The sequence below is a fragment of the Dendrobates tinctorius genome, unplaced genomic scaffold, assembly GCF_039654945.1.
Source record: "Dendrobates tinctorius isolate UK_male_01 unplaced genomic scaffold, ASM3965494v1 ptg000094l, whole genome shotgun sequence".
NCBI classification, from domain to species: Eukaryota; Metazoa; Chordata; class Amphibia; order Anura; family Dendrobatidae; genus Dendrobates; species Dendrobates tinctorius.
The window spans coordinates 4,907,501-4,934,222 of record NW_027361762.1 but is presented as its reverse complement, the minus strand read 5'-3'; the positions used below and the strand labels follow the sequence as shown (position 1 = coordinate 4,934,222).

At 45.8% G+C, this 26,722-nt stretch overlaps 1 long non-coding RNA gene across 1 annotated transcript in view; it reads left to right on the top strand.

The window, feature by feature from the left end:
* Positions 1 to 5,717: 5,717 nt before the first annotated feature.
* The window catches only part of LOC141098724 (uncharacterized), a 48,263-nt gene continuing 27,258 nt past the window's right edge, over positions 5,718 to 26,722 (top strand). The window contains exons 1-2 of the long non-coding RNA XR_012234331.1: positions 5,718 to 6,481; positions 6,582 to 6,734. This is a non-coding gene — a long non-coding RNA (uncharacterized lncRNA). The remainder of the gene's footprint in view (positions 6,482 to 6,581; positions 6,735 to 26,722) is intronic.

Below are 26,722 nucleotides of genomic sequence, written 5' to 3'. Positions count from 1 at the left end.
CCCCTGAGAGCTGCCGGCTCTCAGTCATACAGGCGTGCCGGCCGGCCTACAGTTACTGCTCCCTATATCATGTATATAGAATTGACATGGTGCAGATATAAAACTGTTTCAAATCTGCATAGAAGAAAAATAAGTAGTGTGGGCCTGACATTTCACAAACCTCATTTACTTTGCTGGGACAGAAAAATGCTGTGTTTTTGTTGCAAAAACTTGCATAAAGAACGCCTGCGAGCATAACCTTAAGCAGCTTTGCTATATCTGCCCCACTGTCTCTTATATACCTGGACACTATATGACATCATATATGTGAGGACGCTGTATGGGACGCTCATATAGGTGCCATTTGTCCCCCATGTGGCCATATGTCAAAACTGTACTGTACAGATTTACTTTTAGATGCTGAATAAGAGATTTGGAGATTCCAGTGTTTTACCCTGAGGTGGACATGGTGGCTCTGACTCTTTGGACTCCATTATGCTGCAGTGCGGGGTCCTGCTTGGATGTTGTAGTGGACAGGGGGACACATACGCCTGGAGCCACACCTTGAAACACATATCTTTGATTACTTACTATGGCATTTCTTCTACAATCAGACAAGCAGGATACTATAATCCTCTTACCTTGTGATCTTTTATATTTGGTGGTGTTGCAGACATTGACATCCAACGACGCTGGCAAATTTATTAAAACAGCCTGATGAAAAAAACTGCCTTTGTGGCTCATAACAACCAATCACAGTGCAGCTTTCATTTTACTACAGTTGGTAAAAAAAATGAAAGCCATGCTGTGTTTGGTTGCTATGTTCAACAAACAATTTTTCTTTCGATAAATAAGTTGGTATACATGCAACATGTAGGACCATGTTCACACTGCCATTTAACAGGCAAAATCTACGATAGAAACAAAATGAACATATACCCTGCTGTAAGTAAGTAAAAAGCAATAGTGCATATAAAGTAAACACTTTTTTTCATAAAAAAAAGGGTAAAAGCTATCCCACCAGCGCCAAGGTGTACCCAGTAGGGACGGTCCTAACCTCCAGTATTAAAACCTTATAAAAAATTACCTCAATGTGAATAAGGGTCGGGCAGGATTGGGGCCCAACTATTAGCACCCAGCCAAGGAAAGCTATATAAACATCACTAAAGCAAAACCGGAAGGAATGAACAGGAGTATACGTTCATTTTGTTTCTGTCTTAGGTTATGTCACTTACTAAACCGTATCCAACATCAACCCTACCCATAGTTGGCAGTGCATCATAGTAGTTTCCCACTACCACAGGGTCTGCATGGGTAGCCTACTACTGTGATTCAAATCTGATAGTTTAGGAACGGACTGGGACTAAAATCCAGCCCTGGCATTTGAAATCACAGAGTTTTTGTATTTGGCTGTGACAAAATTAGATTGATACAGTGATTAAAGCCGTAACACACAAGAAAAAATGGAGCAAAAAATCTATAAATATAACAAGAACTAGGTATAAATCTTACTTTATTGATACAAACAAGTGTTAAAAAGACATCTTCACACAATGTTACAAACTAAGACAGAGACATAAGACACATGTCAGAATGCACAAAAGTTGGAATACAATGTGCTGCCAAAATCTGGGCACCCAGCATCGGAATAAGACTAAAATTGCCCTAGGGGCCCCACATATGAATCCAAAAATGTTTTTGCGTCTCCAAAATGACAATCACTTAGTAACCCCAACACATGGGGGGAATCTCGTGGGATCCAAACCCTCTCACTCACAGTCCCCATACATGCAATTAGGAATAGCCCTGAATGTATCCTGCAGAAGTGCGGCCATATCTAATAACGAAAAGGTAAAGGGGAGTGGAGATGGAGAGGGATTTTAGCCATTACCCGTGCTAGTGTAAATTGACAAGCGCGTACCCCTATGCGCATTTCGCGATAGCTTCCTTGGGGGGTCCTGATATCATGGGTGTCCCTCCAGATATCCTTAAGTAGTGCTCCGGTCCACCGTCATCGGTGCATGACACCGGCGCATGGAGGTGGCGCCAGTCAGCCGTCCCGGCGTCAAGATGGCGGTGCACATCTCGCGAGACACGAGTTGCGCGTACCATCCCGCGATACCGGAGGTGCTGTAGGCGGCACGACCAAACTGGGTGCATGCGCACTAGTGGGCCAAAACAGCATGCGCCATCTTTATTTTGGGCGCTCACTGCCCGTCTCTGGTGTAATAAGATCTCTCATACAACACCAGAGGCGGATGCGCCATCATAGTTACGGTCACTCAGTGTCCATCTCTGGTGCAGTGATGGGGTCTCTCACACTTCGCCAAAAGGGGATGCATACTACATAGAAATCCACCCATCCTGATCTGTGAAATAAAAATACCAGGGCATAATAAATAAATTGAGAGCATGTGAAATTCCTAACAGTAATCCCCTATATAACTACATATGCGCGCTAGTGTCATATTGGGATGAAACCCAAAAGCGCATTTAGCTTATAAATGCTGCAACATTAATACACATTAGCACAATCCCACATCTAAATTAATTAAAGTATAGGACATATTGAGCATATAGAGCTCCGGAAAAGTGTAGGTTGACAGTTCCACTTCTCATCATGGGCTAAGATTTCCTCATAATGCACTTGATGGTTACAGGAGGCGACATATTTGCTCCACAAAGGTTCACCAGAGCACACATAAAGGAACGATGTAAATGTTGCGTAAAAAACTAAAAAAATATAAACAAGAAAAACACATAATTAAAAACATATCCAATTAAAAGAGTGACCATCAGTACGAGAATTCCACTGGCTTACAGACACTGTATGAGGAGAAACTTAGATGTTCAATAAGGCCCGCAGGGACCATAATCCCCAGTGTCACAATCCATCGGCATTCTTTTTGACTAAGGGAACGGATTTTATCACCCCCACGTATACCCATATTTACGTGGTCAATGCCTCATCCTTGTAAAGCGTCGGAATTGCATTTATGTTTTAATTTGAAATGCTTTGGTATGGTTTTTAACAGGCCAACATCCTCCACATCCCGAGCAGCCTCGATATCTTGTACATGCTCACGTGTTCTAACACGCAACTCACGTGAAGTGAGACCCACGTAAATCAAATTACAACTACACGTGGCATAATACACCACATGTGTAGTTGAGCATGTTATATAATCTCTAATTTGAAACACTCGCCGGCCGTCGGATGATGTGAAGGATGTGGACCTGACATGATCCCTATACGCCTGGCATTTCCCAAAGGGAAAAACTCCAACATTACTACCCCTCGATCCAAAGAGAAAGCGCGATTTAGCAGTGTAGTGGCTGGGAACTAATATATCATATAAATTTTTGCTCCTACGTGCTGTCATCAGAGGAGCCAAAGGTAATCCCTTACCAAGCACTGGGTCCGTCATAAGAACCGGCCAATGTTTTTTTAAAACGGTTCGCATCATATCCCACTGTTGATTATAAGTGGATATGTATCTAATTACACCATCACTGTCTTTATCTTTCTTCTTATTTTTTTGACCGGCTAGAAGATCACCTCTCTTAGTGTACTTAGCCCTCAGATAATCCTTCCTGATGCTCCTGTTGCTATAACCACGATCACTGAAACTCCGCCCAAGATCCCTGGCCTGCCCCTCAAACAACAAATCAGTGGCGCAGATGCGTCATGCCCGAAGGAATTGGCCAGTCGGGATAGCATTGATTGTGGAGATAGGGTGAGATGACGATGCATGCAGTAATAAATTAACGGAAGTTTCCTTACGGTACATATTGGTCTCAATAAAGCCATCGTTATTCACCCTAATCTCCACATCAAGGAAAGTCACCCGATGCTGATCATATGTATATGTGAGCCTGATATTGGACCCATTGCGGTTCAGACCACCCATAAACTTGTCCAGATCTACCGTGGACCCCTGCCACACGAATAAGATATCATCTATATAGCGATATCATCCAAGGATCTGGGAAGCGGCCTCCGCGCTGTCCAACAGCAAACCCCTCTCCCAGAAACCGAGAAAGACATAAATGTAATCCTGACGCTTTACAAGTAAGAGGCATTGATCACGTAAATATGGGAATACGTGGGGGTGATAAAATCCATTCCCTTAGTCAAAAAGAATGCCGATGGATTGTGACACTGGGGACTATGGTCCCTGCGGGCCTTAATGAACATCTTAGTTTCTCCTCATATCTGTAAGCCAGTGGAATTCTCGTACTGATGGTCACTCTTTTAATTGGATATGTTTTTAATTATGTGTTCTTCTTGTTTATATTTTTTAGATTTTGATGCAACATTTACATCGTTCCTTTATGTGTGCTCTTGTGAACCTCTATGGAGCAAATATGTCTCCTCCTGCAACCATCAAGTGATGATGCATTATTATGAAATCTTAGCCCATGATGAGAAGTGGAACTGTCAAGCTACACTTTTCCGGAGCTCTATATGCTCAATATGTCCTATACTTTAATTAATTTAGATGTGGGATTGTGCTAATGTGTATTAATGTTGCAGCATTTATAAGCTAACTGCGCTTTTGGGTTTCAGCCTAATATGACACTAGCGCGCATGTGTAGTTATATAGGGGATTACTGTTAGGAATTTCACATGCTTGCAATGTATTTATTATGCCCTGGTATTTTTATTTCACAGATCAGGATGGGTGGATTTCTATGTAGTATGCATCCCCTTTTGGCGAAGTGTGAGAGACCCCATCACTGCACCAGAGATGGGCACTGAGTCACCGTAACTATGATGGCGCATCCGCCTCTGGTGATGTATGAGAGATCTTATTACACCAGAGATGGGCAGCGAGCGCCCGAAATAAAGATGGCGCATGCTGTTTTGGCCCACTAGTGCGCATGCCCCTGGTTTGGTCGCGCTGCCTACAGCACCTCCGGTATTGCGGGATAGTACGTGCAACTCGTGTCTCGCGAGATGTGCGCTGCCATCTTGACGCCGGGACGGCTGACTGGCGCCGCCTCCATGCGCCGGTGTCATGCGCCGATGACGGTGGACAGGAGCACAACTTAAGGAGGTCTGGAGGGACACCCATGATATCAGGACCCCCCGAGGAAGCTATCGCGAAACGCGCGTAGAGGTACGCGCTTGCCAATGGACACTAGCACGGGTAATGGCTAAAATTCCTCTCCACTCCCCTTTACCTTTTCATTATTAGATAGGGCAGCACTTCTGCGGGATACATTCAGGGCTATTCCTAATTGCATGTTTGGGGACAGTGAGTAAGTGAGAGGGTTTGGATCCCACGAGATTCCCCCCATGTGTTGGGGTTACTAAGTGACTGTCATTTTGGAGACACGAAAACATTTTTGGATTCATATGTGGGGCTCCTAGAACAATTTTAGCCTTATTCCGATGCTGGGTGCCCAGATTTTGGCAGCACATTGTATTCCAACTTTGGTGCATTCTGACCTGTGTCTTATGTCTCTGTCTTAGTTTGTAACATTGTGTGAAGATGTCTTTTTAACACTTGTTTGTATCAATAAAGTAAGATTTATACCTAGTTCTTGTTATATTTATGGATTCTTTGCTCCATTTTTTCTTATGTGTTCTAGTTATTTGGGAGCTCCATAGGGAATTATTCCCCGTTTATATCCTGGGGTTATACCAGGATTTATTGCCATAGAGATTATGTATTCTGTACTTGGGATCAAGTTATTAATTGCCTTCTGTGTTTTCACAGCCTCTATCTCAAGCCAGATGGATTTCCGTGAGCGCGAAAAAGCCTGGCAAACCAAACTTGACAGAGTGTTCGATGGGGGTTCAGATGCCCCGAGTGACCTAAGGTCGAAGGATGACACTGTGCTTATTAAACAGTATAAGGAGTTACTACATAGGCGGGCCCGCTTTTGGTGGAACAAAGCATTCCTTGAGAAATACATTACGTGTGGGCTCATCCCGCGGGGTTTGAGAGTCCAGGTATTCCCCTCATTCCCTATTGAAAGCGATGATTTTATAAAAGCATGGGAGGGAGCAGCCTCACAATGCTCAAAGACATTCCTTGAGCTGTTGGTCATATCAAATGAGATGTCACTTCTTAATATCGATAAAGAATTGAAAAATGTCGAAGATGATATTAATAAATTATTTTCTCCTGATAAAGTAGAGAAACTGAAAAAAGAGATTGATGGAGCTCAGTTTAATTGGGAAAAAGAAATTGTGGAAACAAAATCACGAAAATATCAACGCGATCAGACTGATTTTCAGACTGATCAGGTTTATAAGTGGAAAAGCAAAAAATGGGGTCAGAAGTCCACACCCCGATCCCGCTCCACACCGGTTTCATCTATGTCATCAGTAGAGGATAGAAATTCAGGCCCGGTTAATTATAAAACAGTATGGGAGAGAAGAGACCACCACAGAGTGAACAAATCTAGATGGAATGATAGGACAAGTTCTAAACGTAAAAATCCTACATCATCACCAGTGGATAAAAAAGCAAGAACGAACACATTAGAGGTGATTAATTTGTCCTCTCACACTCAGTCTGATACTCAAAAGGAAGTACTAGGTTTAGGTCTGAACTTCTCTCCCACTAACAATTTCAATTTCTTTTTAGCACTGAAAGACCTGCATCTCTTTTCCCGGAAGTTGATCCTGTGGAAACTACATTTTAAATCAAACCCTAGACAAGATGTGGAGATTGACCTTGAGCTGGAGGCAATCAGGGCATTAGAAGAACTGGAGCAGGAATCAAGTCCGGGATACAGAGGTAACAGCTTACCACCAATTCATTCCAGGTCGACCACCTTCCCCCCCTTGTCTATCTGCCCACAGGTGGAAATTTTCACGAAGCTGGTCACGGAGGATTTTAAAAAGATAAAAAACCGCCGTACTAATGATAATCTGACTGCTTTACAACGTAAAGCATTAGACGATCTTAAGAAAATGGATGATGTAGTTATTAAACCAGCTGACAAGGGGGGGAATGTGGTGATCTGGCCGGTGGTTGACTAAGAAAAGGAAGCGTTCAGACAGTTGCGTGATACTAATACATACACGCAGCTGGCTAATAATCCATTACAGGAATTTTGAAATGAGCTTCTCTCTATCCTGGGGATCGCCTTTGATAGAGGCATTATCACAAAAAAGGTCCTTGATGGCTTGGTCGTCGGTGCTCCTGTTGTTCCGACCTTTTATCTCCTGCCCAAGGTCCATAAGGATTCCATCTCACCCCCGGGGCGTCCTATTGTCGCTGGCATTGGGGGGCTATGCGATCCTATTTGTCAATTTATCAAATATTATTTACAAACACAGGTGGAGACGCTGCCCTCTTTTGTCAGGGACACCACTGATGTCCTGAGGCGCCTTGATGGCCTATCCTTGGACCCCGACACATATCTAGTGGTAGCAGATGTAGAATCGTTATATACCAGCATAAAGCACGAGGATGGACTCGAGGCCTCACAGTTTTACTTCGAGGCTAGTAATTTAGACCCGGATATCCGTGAGTTGGTATTGGAATTGTTGCGCTTCATTCTCACCCATAACTTTTTCACATTCAAGGATCGCTTCTTCCTACAGAAGAGGGGCATTGCCATGGGGGCGGCCTGCGTGCCGACTTACGCTAACCTCTTTCTCAGTTTCTGGGAGAGGGGTTTGCTGTTGGATGGTGTGGAGGCCGCTCCCCAGATCCTTGGATGGTATCGCTATATAGATGATATCTTATTTGTGTGGCAGGGGTCCCCGGTAGATCTGGACACGTTTATGGGTGGTCTGAACCGCAATGGGTCCAATATCAGGCTCACATATACATATGATCAGCATCGGGTGACTTTCCTTGATGTGGAGATTAGGGTGAATGACGAAGGCTTTATTGAGACCAATATGTACCGTAAGGAAACCTCCGTTAATTTATTACTGCATGCATCGTCATCTCACCCTATCTCCACAATCAATGCTATCCCGATTGGCCAATTCCTTCGGGCATGACGCATCTGCACCACTGATTTGCTGTTTGAGGGGCAGGCCAGGGACCTTGGGCGGAGATTCAGTGATCGTGGTTATAGCAACAGGAGCATCAGGAAGGGTTATCTGAGGGCTGAGCACACCAAGAGAAGTGATCTTATAGCCGGCCAAAAAAATAAGAAGAAAGATAAAGACGGTCATGGTGTAATTAGATACATATCCACTTATAATCAACAGTGGGATATGATGCGAACCGTTTTAAAAAAACATTGGCCGGTTCTTATGATGGACCCAGTGCTTGGTCAGGGATTACCATTGGCTCCTCTGATGACAGCACGTAGGAGCAAAAATTTATATGATATATTAGTTCCCAGCCACTACACTGCTAAATCGTGCTTTCTCTTTGGATCGAGGGGTAGTAATGTTGGAGTTTTTCCCTGTGGGAAATGCCTGGCATGTAGGAATCATGTCAGGTCCACATCCTTCACATCATCCGACGGCCGGCGAGTGTTCCAAATTAGGGATTATATAACATGCTCAACTACGCATGTGGTGTATTATGCCACGTGTAGTTGTAATTTGATTTACGTGGGTCTCACTTCACGTGAGTTGCGTGTTAGAACACGTGAGCATGTACGAGATATCGAGGCTGCTCGGGATGTGGAGGATGTTGGCCTGTTAAAAACCATACCCATGCATTTCAAATTAAAACATAAATGCAATCCTGACGCTTTACAAGTAAGAGGCATTGACCACGTAAATATGGGAATACATGGGAGTGATAAAATCCGTTCCCTTAGTCAAAAAGAATGCCGATGGATTGTGACACTGGGGACTATGGTCCCTGCGGGCCATAATGAACATCTCAGTTTCTCCTCATATCTGTAAGCCAGTGGAATTCTCGTACTGATGGTCACTCTTTTAATTAGATATGTTTTTTAATTATGTGTTCTTCTTGTTTATATTTTTTTTATTTTTTTACGCAACATTTACATCGTTCCTTTATGTGTGCTCTGGTGAACCTTTGTGGAGGAAATATGTCGTCTCCTGTAACCATCAAGTGATGATGCATTATGATGAAATCTTAGCCCTTGATGAGAAGTGGAACTGTCAACCTACACTTTTCTGGAGCTCTATATGCTCAATATGTCCTATACTTTAATTAATTTAGATGTGGGATTGTGCTAATGTGTATTAATGTTGCAGCATTTATAAGCTAACTGCGCTTTTGGGTTTCATCCCAATATGACACTAGCGCGCATGTGTAGTTATATAGGGGATTACTGTTAGGAATTTCACATGCTCGCAATGTATTTATTATGCCCTGGTATTTTTATTTCACAGATCAGGATGGGTGGGTTTCTATGTAGTATGCATCCCCTTTTGGCGAAGTGTGAGAGACCCTATCGCTGCACCAGAGATGGGCACTGAGTGACCGTAACTAAGATGGCGCATCCGCCTCTGGTGATGTATGAGAGATCTTATTACACCAGAGACGGGCAGCGAGCGCCCAAAATAATTTGGTCGTGGGTCGCCCTCACAGGGCTGTGGGGTACTCGGTACCGGGCCAGTGTCAGGGGAAGGTGTCACAGCAGCAGTGACCCGGTCCGTGGCCCTGGGCGCCCAAATCAATGGCGCTTGCGGTTGGTAGTGTAATATTTCGTGACGCCACCCTTGGTGTTCGGCAAGTGAGATGTTAAGCCGACGCTGCATGCAGATCCGCTGGGACTGATGGTATGGTGCAGCAGAGATGTAAAAGCTTCCCACAGGTGAAGCTGTAGTCCCAGGGCAGTGTAGATGTGGCTGGCACGGGGATGTAGCAGTGCCGGAAAAGTAGGAAGCAGACAAGACACAGCGGGGTGCAATTTCTGTACCTTTACTTGATAACTGCAGTCCAGGGTCCTGATTACAGATGGTATTGGAGCAGGCTAGCCTGGAAGCAACTCAGGGATTCTCTCTCAGCAGACGGGCTGTGCAGTCTCCTTCCCTAGCGCTTATTTGATTGAAGTATTCCAAGTACTGAGTTACACTGAAGTTCCTCCTCCTGACAGACGTTCTCAAGAACCTTACTTGCACGGCAGACAGCTGTAGCCTATCTTGGGGACTCCTATCTCCTGGCTCTCTATCCAAACTGCTGTTGTGCCTCAAGTCTTAGATGGGAGTAGGGCATTTACAGCCTCCTACTCCTCTGGTATCTGTTGTAGGACCGTTAGTATCCGTTAGTTCATGCGCTCACTGTGAGGGAGCTCTCCTTTCCTAGCTCAACTTCCAGCTTCACCCTCCGCAGACTAACTGACCACTCCTTCCTCTTGGCCTCCAGAGAGCACTCCTCCCCTTAATCCCGGTTCAGAGTTCCCCCTGCTGGCCTGGAGTGGAACTGTGTTGCATGTATGGATTGACTGTGAGAGAGACCTGGAGGAAGGCAAAGCCAGTGTGGCGACCATACCCCTGGGGGTGCCACATTCCCCCCTAGTACAAGTCAGCACTCCTGGGCTGAACAAAAACATGAACCATATAAACAGTTAAACAATAATAATTGTACACAATTTAAAAGTGAAAAATTTACAAAAACCAAGTGCTTCAAAAATGGTCCTATGATGATTAGTCCAAGCATCAATGTCCATGGTCCATTCCTAGGCAAATGGTGAGCTATATAAAAATTGGTGACCACACAAGTCCTGTGGTACAATGTCCATAAAACAAATCTGGAAAGTTCCAAAGGAAACTCTTACAGGTTACCTGTAGGCACAAAAACTTGAAAACAGTTACATATATACACATACAAATTCAACATTTACATGTACCTTATATACAATATCTGAGGGGTGGTATACCCTGTGTGGTGCGGGTAGACCTGCGTAATACTGGTGTAGTGTGTAATGTACAGGATACACTACTGGGGGTTCTGCATGGCACAGGGATATTAGATTGCCTAGTAACTCTTGGATTCACCACGGGCATAACAGGTTCACCACTGGCAGGGCGAAGATTCTCTGGCTCCACTGTTGGTGTGGCATCTGCTGCCTGATTTTCCTGATCCTCAGGATTTTCTTGAGTCACGTCCTCCTGTGCCACCAATTGGGGAAATAGCAACACTGGCACCACTATAGCATCGTTTACTCTAGTCCAATTCGCAGGGAATTCCCCAAACACGGTGCTAACCTTCTCTTCTTCCACTATGGGTTGGACGTTATCCGGCTCTTCCTTTCTTTCTTTTAACTGGTCAGGGCATAACTTCAAATGATCTCTCGATACCGCTGCTGAGGTCTCCCCTCCATCTTTGCTAACAAGGCATACCTTGGTATTATCAAAATTTGAGGGCAGAATGGTATAAGGTTCAGCTTCCCACTGATCGTCCAATTTGTGCAATCTTCTCTTTCTTTTCAAGACTTGTTCTCCCGGCGACAAAGGAACGGCAGGTGCATTTTGATTGAAAAGCTTCTCCTGCTTTTGTCTTGCCTGGGCCAGACTCTTCTCCACACATTCTTGAACTTTCCGGTACTGTTGCTGCCTCTCCGTGTCCCAGTCAGCATCTGGTGACGTTACTTCCGGTGTCAGGACTCCCATGTCCAAGTCAATAGGCAGCTTACCATGTCTTGCTCTCATTAAGTAGGCTGGGGTACAGTTGGTGGCGTTCACTGGAATATGGTTGTAAAGGTCTACCAGGTCGGGCAACTTCTCTGGCCACAGATTCCTCTCCTCCAAGGGCAAAGTCTTCAGGAGGTCAATCACTACCTGGTTCATCTTCTCGCACATGCCATTGGTCTGTGGGTGGTACGGTGTTGTCCGGATCTTCTTACAACCATACAAGTTACAGAACTCTTGGAACACTTCGACCTCGAAAGCTGGACCTTGATCTGTAAGCACCCTCTCCGGATACCCATGTGGTCTACAGAAGTGCTGCTGGAATGCTCTGGCTGTGGTCCTGGCAATTTGATCTTTAACTGGCACAACTACCAGGAATCTTGAATAGTGGTCCACAATGGTAAGAGCATAGATGTAGCCTGACCGGCTTGGAACCAGCTTCACATGGTCCAGAGCTACCAACTCAAGTGGCTGTTTGGTGATGATTGGCTGTAGAGGAGCTCTCTGGCTGTCTCGATCCTTTCTGCGCAGGTTACATTGTCCACACTCCCGGCACCACCTCTCAATGGCTTTCCTCATACCAGCCCAGTAGAACCTCTCTCGGAGCAATGCTTCCAACTTCTTCCATCCGAAGTGTCCAGCTCCATTGTGGTATGCTTCCAGGACCATTGATGCCTTTCTCTTTGGGACTATCACCTGTCAAACCAGCTCATGAGTGCGGGCATTGATACTCCTCCGACACAGCTTCCCTTCAAAAATGAACAGCCGGCCTCTCTCCTTCCACAACTGCTGAGTTTCTTCAGGAGCATCCGACTCTGGACGTGAGTCAGCTCGTGTCAGCAGCTCCTTCACCAGGCGGACTGCAGGGTCACTATCTTGCGTTTCTGCCCAATCATGATGGGGCCATGGATTCAGGGTGACCTCCCTCAAGCCAGACCGTCTGTTTCTCACTCCTTGAGCACAGTGGGCCACAAGTGGCCGGTGGAAGGGAGGCAATTCTATTTCTTCAAGAGCCTCCGGGTCTTCTCCTGCATCTGGTAGGTTAGGCATCCTAGACAGCGCGTCAGTATTGGCATTCTTGTGCCCTGCTCGGTACTTGATGGTGAATTCATAGTTAGATAACCGAGCCATCCATCGCTGTTCCAGTGCACCTAGCTTTGCAGTTTCCAAGTGGGTCAACGGATTGTTGTCCGTGAAGATAGTAAACTTGGCGGAGGCTAGGTAATGTTTGAACCTTTCAGTGACAGCCCAGACTATGGCAAGGAGCTCCAGCTTGAAAGAATTGTAGTTGTCAGGGTTCCTTTCAGTGGGACGCAGCTTCCTGCTGGCGTAGGAGATCACTCTTTCTTTTCCATTCTGTACCTGCGACAGTACTGCTCCTAGTCCCACATTGCTGGCATCAGTGTATAGCACAAAGGGTTTGTCATAATCTGGGTAGACCAGAACTTCGTCACCTGTGAGAGCCATCTTCAGCTGAGTGAAAGATCTCTCCAACTCTTCAGTCCATTCAAAGGTGGAATTTTTCTGTTTGGTCTTCTTGGACTGCCCCACCAGAAGATTTTGCATAGGGGTGGCTATTTCAGTAAAGCCTTTGATGAATCTTCGGTAGTAGCCTACCAGTCCAAGGAATTGGCGTACTTCATGGAGGTTGCTGGCTTCGGCCAGTCCCGGATGACTGTGACTTTGTCAGGATCTGGTGCCACTCCTTCTGCACTGACCACATGACAGAGGTACAGTACCTCTGGGCTTCAGGAGGTGGCATTTGGAAGGCTTCACCTTCAGGCCAAAATTGGACAAAGCTTCAAACACTTCAGCCAGGTGTTCCAGATGATCTTCATAGGTTTTGGAGAAAACAATGACATCATCCAGGTACAACAGGACCGTCTCAAAGTTCATATGTCCCAGGCAGCACTCCATCAGCCGTTGAAATGTTCCTGGAGCAGTACAGAGCCCGAATGGCATATAGTTGAACTCACAGAGACCCATTGGAGTGGTAAATGCCATTTTCTCCTTGTCTGCCTCTGCCACAGGAACCTGCCAATACCCACTAGTGAGATCCAAGGTGGAAAAGTAGTTAGCAGTTTTAAGTGCAGCTAATGACTCTTCAATTCTGGGTAATGGGTATGCATCTTTATGTGTAATGCTGTTAATTTTCCTGTAATCAACACACATTCTCATGGTACCATCCTTTTTCTTTACAAAAACTATTGGAGCTGCCCAGGGGCTACAACTGTCTCTGATAACCCCAGCTTCCTTCATCTCTCTCAACATACTTTTAGCACATTGGTATTGTGTTGGGGGTATAGGTCTGTACCTCTCCTTTATGGGTGAATGGTCTCCAGTGGGGATATGATGTTGAACCCCTTTTGCCTGCCCAAAATCTAGTGGGTGTTTGCTGAATACCCGCTCATACTCTTGTGTCACTCTGTAAACCCCATTTTTCTGGTATGAAGGTGTAGAGTCAGTCCCCACCTGCAGTTGCTGGCACCACTCCTCCATCTGCTTCACAGAGCCATTGTCCTCCACCTGATCGGATGAGACCAAGGGCTCTGCTGCTTGCAAAGAGTTGTTATTAACAATGAGCAGCTTAGCAACTGTGGCGTACCGAAGTATTGTGGCCTCCTCCCCACAATTCAAAAAGCATACAGGACTCTCCTTTTTCGTACATCAACCATCCCTCTGGCTGTCAGGACAGTGGGCCTGCTATCGGAGTATACTGGTTCCTCCAATGCCTGGTAATCTCTCCCCCTGAGACCTATAGCTGCCCCACACCAAATCAACATTTCACATCTGGGGGGTATTGCAATGGGGAAGGGATCACTCACTCTGACACTGCCAATTTCTCCGCCAGAGAGTTCTACCTGTTGTCTTTGCATCAGGGCTCTGATCTCCTTCTGCAGGACTCGTTCACTGGAACCAGCAGTCTCAGCCACCTGTTGCAACAAGACAATAACCTCAGAAAGACAATTTTCAATTACGTTTGTACCAAGAGTCATCATGGGATTACATTCACGTCGCTCAATATCAACAACTATCAGACCTTGAGATTTTAGCTCTACCTGACCCACTTTAACAGTAATCTCTTTACATCCAATCTGCGGCAAAGACTGACCATTACTGGCAACTACTGTCAGTTCATCAGTTGGGCCACGGGTAAGTTCAGAATCAGCCCAATACCTCTTGTAAAGAATGTACAGAATAGTGGTCACCTGAGAGCCAGTGTCCAGCAAAGCGTTCATGGGGATACCGTCAATCACCACCGGAAGGATTGGTCTTCCTCCAACATACTTGGCTCTCCAGTTCTTTGGGCCTGGGGATCCTATTCCTGGGGGTTGGCCCTCTGCCCCGGGGGTTGCTCGTTTAAAGGACAGAATCTTGCAAGATGACCTGCCTTATAGCAGTGATGACAGATGGGACGTCCGTCCTGGTCATAGCGATCGTTGTTCCTTCCTCGAAGTGGCGGGGTTCTCCTCCTCCGGAGCCACGGGACATCCTCTGGACTGGAAGCAAGCTCGATATTTTCTTTGGAGGACACTTGGAGACTGCACAGTTTTAGCAAGCGCAGCCATTTGTTATGAATGGGTAACCGAGGAGGAACAACAAAAAGCTAAGTCCCAGAAAACCAGAGAGGTTGGTCACTATGCAGATTGCAGATCCCTCTATCTTAACCACACAACTAATAGTAGCAGTGGAGCGTGCCTACGTTGTTCCTAGACGCCTCGTCACCGTCGGAGAACTACATAAACCTAAAGAAAGAAAAGGGAAAACTAACTGCCCCAGAGCAGACCCCAAAGGAAAAGACAGCCCCCATACATGTATTGATGGTGAAGCAAGATGAAAACTCATACACAGGCTGGAAAATAGGCTGAGCAAACGATGGGGCCCGACTAACTAGAAAGGACAGGAAAGGAAAGCCACTGTCTGCAAACTGCCATAAAACCCTACCAAAAATAATGTCCAACACGTCTGATAGCAAAATTAACCTTGAAGTCACTAGAGGTCTCCCACTATATCAGCACTCTGAAATATTCTGAAACAGAGCAAAAAGAGGCCAATCTAATAAGGGACAAAAAGGCAAATTGGCAAATACAGATAAATAGGAGTGGAAGTTCAGCATAGCCCTAGCAGGGGCAAGCTGACCACACAAGAAACTGAATTGACCAACAAGCGCAAGTGTGAACATTAGCAAAAAACAAACTTAACTTAAGAAGACTGGAAGAGAGCTGAAGTCCAAGACCTGAGAAGCAGACTGAATCACCAGCAGCAGGATAGGGTGTCGGCTGTCTTATATCCAGTCTGATACTCCAGAGATCCAATCGTTATCCTCCTCATCAGGTGGCAGATCACTACCACTTAAACCAACCTCACTACCTCCTGTCACCACCAGAGGGAGAACGGAAGGAGAATTCTCAACTGGAGGAGCAGAAAATGAGCTCATAACAGTCGGGCCTGTGAAGCAGCCGCCGGTGAGCTCACACAACCCCTGGCCCTGGCTAACGTTAACTAGGGGGGGGAAGAGAATGTCCGTGCCACACAGCAATGCAGCGGCGGACACCGTTGCCAACCCCGCAGCACCGCAAGGAGGAGCGCTGTCTTTCTTTTGGGGTCTGCTCTGGGGCAGTTAATTTTCCTCTTTTCCTGCTTTAGGCTTATGTAGCTCTCCGGTTGTGACGAGGCATCTAGGACCATCATAGGAACGCACCACGACTGCTGCTAGTTGTGTGGTTAAGATCAGGGATCTGCAATCTGCATAGTTACCAACCTCTCTGGTTTTCTGAGACTTAGCTAGTTGTTTTTCTTCCTCGGTGACCCGTTCATAACAGAATCACCAGCAATACCGCAGATTCTAGGGTACTCAAAAGTAGGAGGGAATTGTAGAAGATATGTATATTTTTTCCTCTTTTTCTCTGAGGCTATAGGAGGATTTTTTTTTTTTTTTCGAGATTAAGCAACTGTCTTATCGTGTGGAGCAACTTGCTGCTGAAGTACAGGGAATTTCCACCTACCTTATTCAGTCACATGCTGCTGAACCCAAGATTCCTAATCCTGATGTGTTTTCTGGGGATTGGTCTAAATTTCCGAATTTTAAGAATAATTGTAAATTATTTCTTGCTTTGAAGCCTAACTCATCGGGGAGCTCTGTGCAGCAGGTTAAAATTGTCATCTCCTTGCTGCACAGCGATCCCCAGGATTGGGCTTTTTTTCTGACACCTGAAAATCCTATTCTGACTAATGTGGATGCATTTTTTCAGGCCTTGGGCTTGTTGTATGATGAACCTAATGCCGCTGATCAAGCTGAGAGAACCCTGTTGGCATTAGACCAGGGTCAGGATCCTGCAGAGTTGTACTGTCAAAAATTCCAAAAGTGGGCGGTCCTTACTACATGGAATGATAGTGCATTGGCAGCTCTCTTTCGGAAAGGTTTGTCAGAGATCGTAAAAGATGTTACGGTGGGATTTACTGTTCCTTCTGGTCTGGATGGCTCTATGTCATTAGCCATTCAAGTTGATCGGCGTTTACGTGAACGTAAAACTACACGGGAAGCGCTGCCACCTTTTGAACAAATGTCTGAACCTATGCAATGTGATGGGGTTTTGTTTAGGGCACAACGTCGGGAGTATAGAAGGCGTAATAAGCTGTGTTTTTTCTGTGGAGACGCCTCTCATACTATTTCTGTCTGCCCTAAACGAGAGAAACGTTTTGCACACACATTTGCTGTGGGCAGTATACAACCTAAGTTCCTTTTGGCAATTACTATGATCTGCTCCTTGTCCACATTTTCCACTAAGGCTTTTGTGGATTCAGGAGCAGCTCTGAATCTGATGGATTTGGATTTTGCTAAACGTTGTGGTTTGTCCATGATGCCTCTGCAGACGCCTATTCCTTTGAGGAGTATTGATGCCACTCCTTTGGAGGAGAATAAACCTCAGTTTTGGACCCAGGTGATAATGTGAGTTGCCCCAGACCACCAAGAAAATTGTAAATTTTTGGTGCTGCATAATTTGCATGATACTATTGTTCTGGGTTTCCCCTGGTTGTAAACTCATAACCCAGTTTTGGATTGGAAATCTGTGTCTGTGGTGAAATGGGGTTGTCAGTGTGTTCTTAGGGACGCTCCAGTTTTCTCCACCTCTCCTCAGTCTCATGATATTCCTGATTATCTGGCTGATTTCTCTGATGTATTTAGTGAAAATAAGTCTGCGTCTTTGCCTCCTCATAGGAGTTATGACTGTGCAATTGAGTTGATGCCTGGGTGTAAATTTTCAACTTATCTGTACCCCAACATGATGCTATGCGATCCTATATTAAGGAGTCGTTGGAGAAGGGTCATATTAAACCATCCTCGTCACCTTTAGGTGTTGGTTTTTTTGTGGCCAAGAAAGATGGTTCATTAAGACCGTGTATTGATTATCGTTCCCTTAACAAGATGACGGTTAAATATCAGTACCCGTTACCTCTGATGTCTGATTTATTCTCCAGAGTTAAGAGTGCCTGCTGGTTTACTAAGCTTGACCTCAGGGGGGCGTATAATCTTATTCGCATCAAGCACGGGGATAAATGGAAGACGACGTTTAATACTCCGGAGGGACATTTTGAGTACCTGGTGATGCCTTTTGGGCTCTCTAATGCCCCTTCTGTCTTCCAGTCCTTTATGAATGATATTTTCCAAGACTTTGTGGATAAGTTTTTGATCATCTATCTGGATGATATTTTGATCTTTTCTAGTGATTGGGATTCCCATGTGGAACATGTCCGGACTGTGTTTTGGATTTTGAGGGAGAATTCCCTGTTTGTTAAGGGATCGAAGAGCCTCTTTGGTGTACAGAGGATTTCATTTTTGGGATTTATCTTGTCTCCGTGGACTACTGAAATGGACCCGGCCAAGGTACAGGCCATTTATGATTGGGTTCAGCCTACTTCTTTGAAGGCTCTCCAGAAGTTTTTGGGTTTTTCTAATTTCTATTGTAAATTTATAGGTAATTTTTCTAGTATTGTCAAACCACTGACTGATCTGACCAAGAAGGGAGCTGATGTGCTGAATTGGTCTCCTGAGGCTGTCTCAGCATTTCAGGAGCTTAAGCGGAGATTTACTTCAGCTCCAGTTTTGCGGCAACCTGATGTCTCACTTCCATTTCAAGTGGAGGTAGATGCTGCTGAGATTGGTGCAGGAGCTGTTTTGTCCCAAAAAGACCCTGTGACTTCTAAGATGAATCCCTGTGCCTTCTTTTCTCAAAAGTTTTCCCCATCTGAACGCAACTATGACCTGGAGAATCAGGAATTGTTGGCCATGAAATGGGCATTTGAGGAGTGGAGACATTGGTTGGAGGGAGCTAGACATCAATTTGTGGTCCTCACCGATCACAAGAATCTGATTTATCTGGAGTCGGCCAAATACTTGAATCCTAGACAGGCTAGATGGGCCTTGTTTTTCACGCGTTTTAATTTTGTGGTCTCTTTTCTACCGGGCACTAAGAATGTTAAGGCAGACGCCCTTTCTAGGAGTTTCTTTGCTGATTCTCTTAATGTGACCAAGCCTACTACTATCCTAGGTGAGGGGGTAGTTCTTTCTGCCATTTCGCCCGATTTGAGACGTGCCCTGGAGGAATTTCCGGAGGATAAACCTGAGGGGAATCTGCCCTATGGGAAGATTGTATGTTCCTGACCAGTGGAGAAAGAGAGTGATGTCTGAAGTCCATTACTCCGCATTGGCTGGTCATCCGGGTATTTTTGGTACCAGAGATTTGGTGAGTCGGTCGTTTTGGTAGCCTGTCTTATCTCGTGATGTCAGGAATTTTGTGCAGTCCTGTGGAACTTGTTCTCGGTCTAAACCCTGTTCTCGTTCTAGTGGGTTGCTGATGCCCCTGCCGGTGCCCAAGAGGCCATGGACCTATATCTCAATGGATTTTATTTCTGATCTTCCTGTCTCTCAGAGAATGACTGTTATCTGGATGATTTGTGATAGATTTTCGAAGATGGTCCATCTTGTACCACTCCCAAAGTTGCCATCTTCCGCTGAGTTGGTACCCTTGTCTTTACAATAGGTGGTTCGGTTACGTGGGATTCCTGAGAACATTGTGTCCAATAGAGGGGTCCAGTTTGTTTCCAGATTCTGGAAAGCCTTTTGTTCCAATCTGGGAATTCATTTATCCTTCTCCTCCGCGTTTCATCCCCAGACCAATGGGCAGACTGAGAGAACAAACCAGACCCTGGAGTCTTATTTAAGATGTTTTATATCTGCTGATCAAGATGATTGAGTCTCATTTTTGCCCTTGGCCGAATTTGCGCTGAACAATAGAGCTAGCTCTGCCACTTTGATGTCACCCTTTTTCTGTAATTTTGGGTTTCATCCTCGATTCTCTTCAGGGCAAGTCTAATCTTCGTCCTGCCCAGGTGTGGACACTGTGGTTGTGAGATATGGGACCAATTGGTGGATAAGTTGTCACTCTCTCAGGAAAAGGCCCAGCGTTTTTCCAACCGGCATAGGACCATTGGCCCCCCGGTTTAAAGTGGGTGATATGGTTTGGTTGTCATCTAAGAATGTTCCTATGAAGGTTGCATCTCCAAAATTTAAGCCCAGATTTATTGGACCTTATAAGATTTTGGAGATTCTTAATCCTGTTTCTTTTCGATTGGCTCTTCCAGTTACGTTCAAAATCCATAACGTATTTCACAAGTCACTGTTGAAGAGGTTTGTTGAGCCAGTAGTTCCTGTGGCGGCACCTCCTGGCCCTGTATTGGTTAAAGGCAATGTGGAATATGAGGTAGAGAAAATATTGGATTCTCATTTGGTTAGACGGAGACTCCAGTATTTGGTCAAATGGAAAGGTTATGGCCAGGAGGATAATTCTGGGGTCTCTGCCTCTGATATTCATGCCAATAAATTGGTTCGTGCTTTTCACCATGCCCATCCTGATCGGCCTGGTGGCATGGATGAGGGTTCGGTGACCCCTCCTCAAGGGGGGGTACTGTTATGAGCTCATTTTCTGCTCCACCAGTTAAGAGTTCTCCTTCCGTTCTCCCTCTGGTGGTGACAGGAGGTAATGAGGTTGGTTTAAGTGGTAGTGATCTGCCACCTGATGAGGAGGATAACGATTGGATTTCTGGAGTATCAGACTGGATATAAGACAGCCGACGCCCTATCCTGGCTGGTGATTCGGTCTGCTTCTCAGGTCTTGGACTTCAGCTCTCTTTCAGTCTTCTCAAGTTAAGTTTGTTTTTTGCTAATGTTCACACTTGCGCTTGTTGGTCAATTCAGTTTCTTGTGTGGTCAGCTTGCCCCTGCTGGGGCTATGCTGAACTTCCACTCCTATTTATCTGTATTTGCCAATTTGCCTTTTTGTCCCTTATTAGATTGGCCTCTTTTTGCTCTGTTTCAGAATATTTCAGAGTGCTGATATAGTGGGAGAAGTCTACTGACTTCAGGGTTAATTTTGCTATCAGATGTGTTGGACATTATTTTGGTAGGGTTTTTTGGCAGATTGCAGACAGTGGCTTTCCTTTCCTGTCCTTTCTAGTTAGTCGGGCCCCATCGTTTTCTCAGCCTATTTTCCTGCCTTTGTTTGTGTTTTCATCTTGTTTCACCGTCAATACATGTGGGGGGCTGTCTTTCCATTGGGGTCTGCTCTAGGGCAGTTAGTTTTCCTCTTTTCCTGCTTTAGGCTTATGTAGCTCTCTGGTTGTGACGAGGCGTCTAGGACCATCGTAGGAACGCTCCACGACTGCTTGCTAGTTGTGTGGTTAAGATCAGGGATCTGCAATCTGCATAGTTACCAACCTCTCTGGTTTTCTGAGACAGCTTGTTGTTTTTTTTTTCTCCTCGGTGACCCGTTCATAACACCCAATGCTCCGGGCTGTAGGCCTCAGCTCCTCCCCTTCTCATGCGCTGTCTTCTCTTCCCGCGCGGCACTTCACTTCTTCGCGCTCTGTGGCAGGCTCCGCCCATGAAGGCCCGCCTCTTTTGGTTCCCGCGCGCGCCAAGCAGCGCGGCAATGGTGGCAAATGGCGCCAATTTCACACACACTGTTTTACACCAACACAGTCTATGGTACACCGGACCCGGGGGATACCGGGCTCCGTAATCCTGTTTGTGACGCCAAGTTGGGTCGCCCTCCCAGGGCTGTGGGGTACTCGGTACCGGGCTGGTATCAGTGGGATGTGTCACAGCAGCAGTGACCCGGACCGTGGCCCTGGGCGCCCAAGTAATGGGGAAAATGAGAATGGTGGAATATAGTAAGATGAATAGTTCGTGACGCCACCCGTGGTGTTCGGCAAGGGGGGTGTTAAGCCGACACTGCATGCAGATCCGCTGGGACTGATGGTATGGTGCAGCAGAGATGTAAAAGCTCCCCACAGGTGAAGCTGTAGTCCCAGGGCAGTGTGGATGTGGTTGGCATGGGGATGTAGCAGTCCCGGAAAGGTTGGATGCAGACAAGACACAGCGGGGTGCAATTTCTGTACCTTTACTTGATAAATGCAGTCCAGGTTCCTGATTACAGATGGTAACGGAGCAGGTTAGCCTGGAAGCAACTCAGGGATTCTCTCTCAGCAGATGGGCTGTGCAGTCTCCTTCCTAGCGCTTATTTGTGTGAAGTACTCCTAGTACTGAGTTACACTGAAGTTCCTCTCAATTCTCTTCTACTCTCACTCCTCGTATGACAGACAGCTGTAGCCGCTATTCGTCTTCTGGCTCACTCCGTGCTGTTGTGCCTCCGAGTCTTAGATGGGGGTAGGGCATTTACAGCCTCCTACTCCTCTGGTGTCTGTTGCAGGATCATTAGCATCCATACAACCGTGGAGACCAGGCTCCAGTTCATGCGCTCCTACGAGAGATGAGCTCTTCCTCTCAGCTCTATCTCCGCACTCCTTCCACGCATCTGCACACTTCACCCTCCACAGACTAACTAACCACTCCTTCCTCTTGGCCCTCAGAGAGCACTCCTCCCCTTAATTCTGGTTCAGAGCTCCCCCTGCTGGCCTGGAGTAGAACTGTGTTGCATGCATAGATTGACTGCGAGAGAGTCCCGTCATTGCCTCCAAGCCTGGCATTACCCTCCCTGGAGGAAGGCAAAGCCACTGTGGCGGCCATGCTCCTGGGGGCGCCACATTTGCACCTGTCTAATGTGTCCCTGACCAATTACCAAGAGTCCTCTAGTATATAGGGCAGCTCCACCCAGTGGATCTTACCTGTGCAATGTGTTAACTCAGTTAGTGTCTTGCTACTGAGCTGCTAGGTCTTGCTCTGTGTTTCTCCATCTCTGGTGGCGTTACTCCTAGCTTTACTTTGTACTTGTTTGTCTGCCCTCCAGGAGGCAGAATATTCTGGTCTCTGTGTCTTTGTTCTAGCTTTGTCTTGTACCTGTCTTGCCAGGAGGCAGTATATCCTGGTCTCTGTGCTATTGATCCTAGCCTTGCATTGTACATGTGTATTCTCTGGTCCCTGGTCCTGTATCTTGACTCACACTGTTACCTTGTCTGAAATCTGTCCTACCTCTGTCAGTCTCCTTGTCTTTGGCTTCTTTCCCTGCTGTGTCTTTCCTTGTGTCCTCCCTGTCTGCTTGTGCTCTGCAGACTTGCGGCTCTGCTCGTGCTCCGCTCTCTAGCGACTCTGCCTGCTCTGTCCTCTTTAGGCTCTGCCTGTGCTCCATACTCTTGCGGTTCTGCTTGGTTCTGGTTCTTCTGCTGCAGAACCTCTTGCTGCTCTAAAGCTCTTCTCAGCAGCCTTGCGGTTCTCCTCCTGTGTGAACAGGTCCAAACCTGTTCCTTCATACTCCATTTCTTCCTACCTGTACCAGTACCTGCATTTGCTGTGTGAAGAGGTCTCTACCTGTTCCTTCATACACCCATCCTTCCTGCCTGTACCAGTACCGGCACCTGCTGTGTGGACAGGTCTCTCCCTGTTCCTTCTTACACCACACCTGCCTGCCCTGTGTCTCAGTCGTGCCTGCCTGCCATGTGTCTCAGTCGTGCCTACCTGCCCTGTGTCTCTGCCGTGCCTGCCTGCCAGTGTCTCAGCCGTGCCACCATCTCCCCAAGTAGGATCAGCAGCCATAGCCAGACACCACCCTGGAGTGGCACCTGGCAGCTGCCTGCTGCACAAGCCTGACCTCCCCATCAGAGGCTCCAGTGAAAACCAAGGCAGCTGTCTTAGTCATGCCCCTTCCAGGGTAGTCTGGTTTGTGGTGCAGTATGGCCACAACCCCCTGGCTCACGCCCACCAGTCAGGGCGTGAGTGTGACACAGTAATTCAACTACATATAGGCGATCTGCTCATTGCCTATATGAAGCAGAGCCAATCAATCGAGCCAAAAAGTTTAAATCACCCCCCTTTCACCCCATTCAAAATAAAACAATTAAAAAAAAAAAATCACACATGTTAGGTATCACTGAGTTCATAATCGTCCGATCTATCAATAAAAAAAAGGATTAACCCGATTGCTAAACGGTGTAGCGAGAAAAAAAATCAAAACCCCAGAATTACGTTTTTTTGGTCGCTGTGACATTGTATTAAAATGCAATAACCGTCGATCAAAAGAACGTATCTGCACAAAAGTGATATCATTAAAAATGTTAGCTCGGTGCACAAAAAATTAGCCCTCACCCAACCCCAGATCACGAAAAATGGACACGCTACGGGTCTTGGAAGATGGCGCAACTTTTTTTTGCAATTTCATCACACTTGGAATTTTTTTCCCATTTTGTAGTACATGACATGGTAAAACCAATGGTGTCATTCAAAAGTACAACTCGTCCCGCAAAAAATAAGCCCTAACATGGCCATATTAATGGAAAAATAAAAAAGTTATGGCTCTGGAAAGAAGGGGAGGGAAAAATGAAAATGCAAAACCAAAAATACCCCTGGTCGTTAAGGGGTTAAACAGGATATTGAGTACAAGGGATACTCCACACAGGGAGATGAAATCAACAATGAAATGGCACAGGAACACTGAGCGCAACAACAGAATTTGCACAAAGTACAATATTCGGGGAAAGAGGTGTTCGAAAGAAGTAACTTATCTCTTGAAGTTCTTGTTGGGGAGAGGCTGGAATATCTCCTGCCAGTGTCGTAGTCCGTGGACAATGTCTCTGGCTCTGTTGCAGAAGAACGAAATGCACTGTCTCCTGTCCGTACCGTTGTATCTGGGCTTAGCTAACTTGAGTACGTTGGTATGTGGGAACAGTCTCTTTTGTTGGTTCCTCTGGGATGTCACAGAAAACGAGCAGCATGCAGGCTCGCAGGCCACAGCAGTCAATATGCAGGGAGCTAGAGTATGTGGCGTTCGCAGGCGGAGCAGTGGAGTCAACCTTCACCCTATTCTCATGTCGCCTTCCTGCCAAATCTCTCCTGTTCCCGTGCTCAGTCCCTTTTGTCTCCCCTGCGCCACCTACTGTCCAGTGCAAAGGTCCTCTCCACTCAGATAAATTGTCCCCCGGCAACAGTGGTGACAGTCCCGATAGTTCCGGTCCTAAAGTGCATAGAGAACCGCTGACTCTGTTCTGGCTCATCTTTTCACACAACTCCTTTATGTTTTTTCCATATAGTAACATAGTAACATAGTTATTAAGGTTGAAGGAAGACTTTAAGTCCATCTAGTTCAACCCATATCCTATCCTAACCTGCCCTAACATGTTGATCCAGAGGAAGGCAAAAAAAAACCATGGGGCAAACAGTAAGCTTCACATTGGGGAAAAAAATTCCTTCTCGACTCCACATACTGCAATCAGAGTAGCTCCCTGCATCAACGCAATATTAAGGAAACTAGTGTATATACCCTGTAATATTATACTTTTCAAGAAAGGCATCCAGTCCCTACTTAAATTTTAGTAGGGAATCACTCATTACAACATCACATGTCAGAGAGTTCTGTACAGTTAAGAATCCGCGTCTGTGATTATGCTTAAACCTTCTTTCCTCCAGACGTAGAGGATGCCCCCTTGTCCCCGTCACAGGTCTAAGAGTAAAAAGATCATTAGAAAGGTCTTTGTATTGTCCCCGCATATATTTATACGTTGTAATAAGATCACCCCTAAGCCTTTGATTCTCCAAACTAAATAACCCCAAGTGTAATAACCTGTCTTGGTATTGCAGACCCCCCAGTTCCCTAATAACCTTGGTCGCTCTTCTCTGCACCCGCTCCAGTTCAGCTATGTCTTTCTTATACACCGGAGACCAGAACTGTACACAGTATTCTAGGTGTGGTCGCACTAGTGACTTATATAGAGGTAAAATTATGTTCTCCTCATGAGCATCTATGCCTCTTTTAATGCATCCCATTATTTTATTTGCCTTTGCAGCAGCTGCCTGACACTGGCCACTAAATGTGAGTTTGTCGTCCACCCATACACCCAGGTCTTTTTCAGTGACAGTTTTGCCCAGTGTTTTACAGTTAAGAACATAATTATACATCTTGTTTGTTCTACCCAAGTGCATGACCTTACGTTTTTCCTCATTAAAGCTCATTTGCCATTTATGAGCCCAAGCTTCTAGTTTACATAAATCCTCCTGTAATTTAAAATTGTCCTCCTCTGTATTGATTACCCTGCAGAGTTTAGTGTCATCTGCAAATATTGAAATTCTACTCTCTATGCCCCCTACAAGGTCATTAATAAATGTGTTAAAAAGAAGCAGGCCCAATACTGACCCCTGTGGTACCCCACTGCTAACCGTGACCCAGTCCGAGTGTGCTCCATTAATAACCACCCTTTGTTTCCTATCCCTGAGCCAGCTCTTAACCCACTTATACATATTTTCCCCTATCCCCATTGTTCTCATTTTATGTATCAACCTTTTGTGTGGTACCGTATCAAAAGCTAATGAAAAGTCCATGTACACCACGTCCACTGCATTTCCTTGGTCCAGTCCGGAACTTACCTCTTCATAAAAGCTTATCAGATTAGTCTGACAGGAACGGTCCCTCATAAACCCATGTTGATATTGGGTCATGAGGTTATTCTTCTTCAGATACTTCAGTATAGTATCTCTTAGAAAATCCTCCAAGATTTTACCCACAGTTGAGGTTAAGCTCACTGGCCTATAATTTCCAAGTTAATTTTTTTGTCCCCTTTTTGAATATTGGCACCACATTTGCTATACGCCAGTCCTGTGGTACAGACCCTGTTCTTATTTACCCTTTAAAGATTAAAAATAATGATCTATCTATGACTGTGCTTCATTCCTGCAGTACTCTGGGGTGTATCCCATCCGGGCTC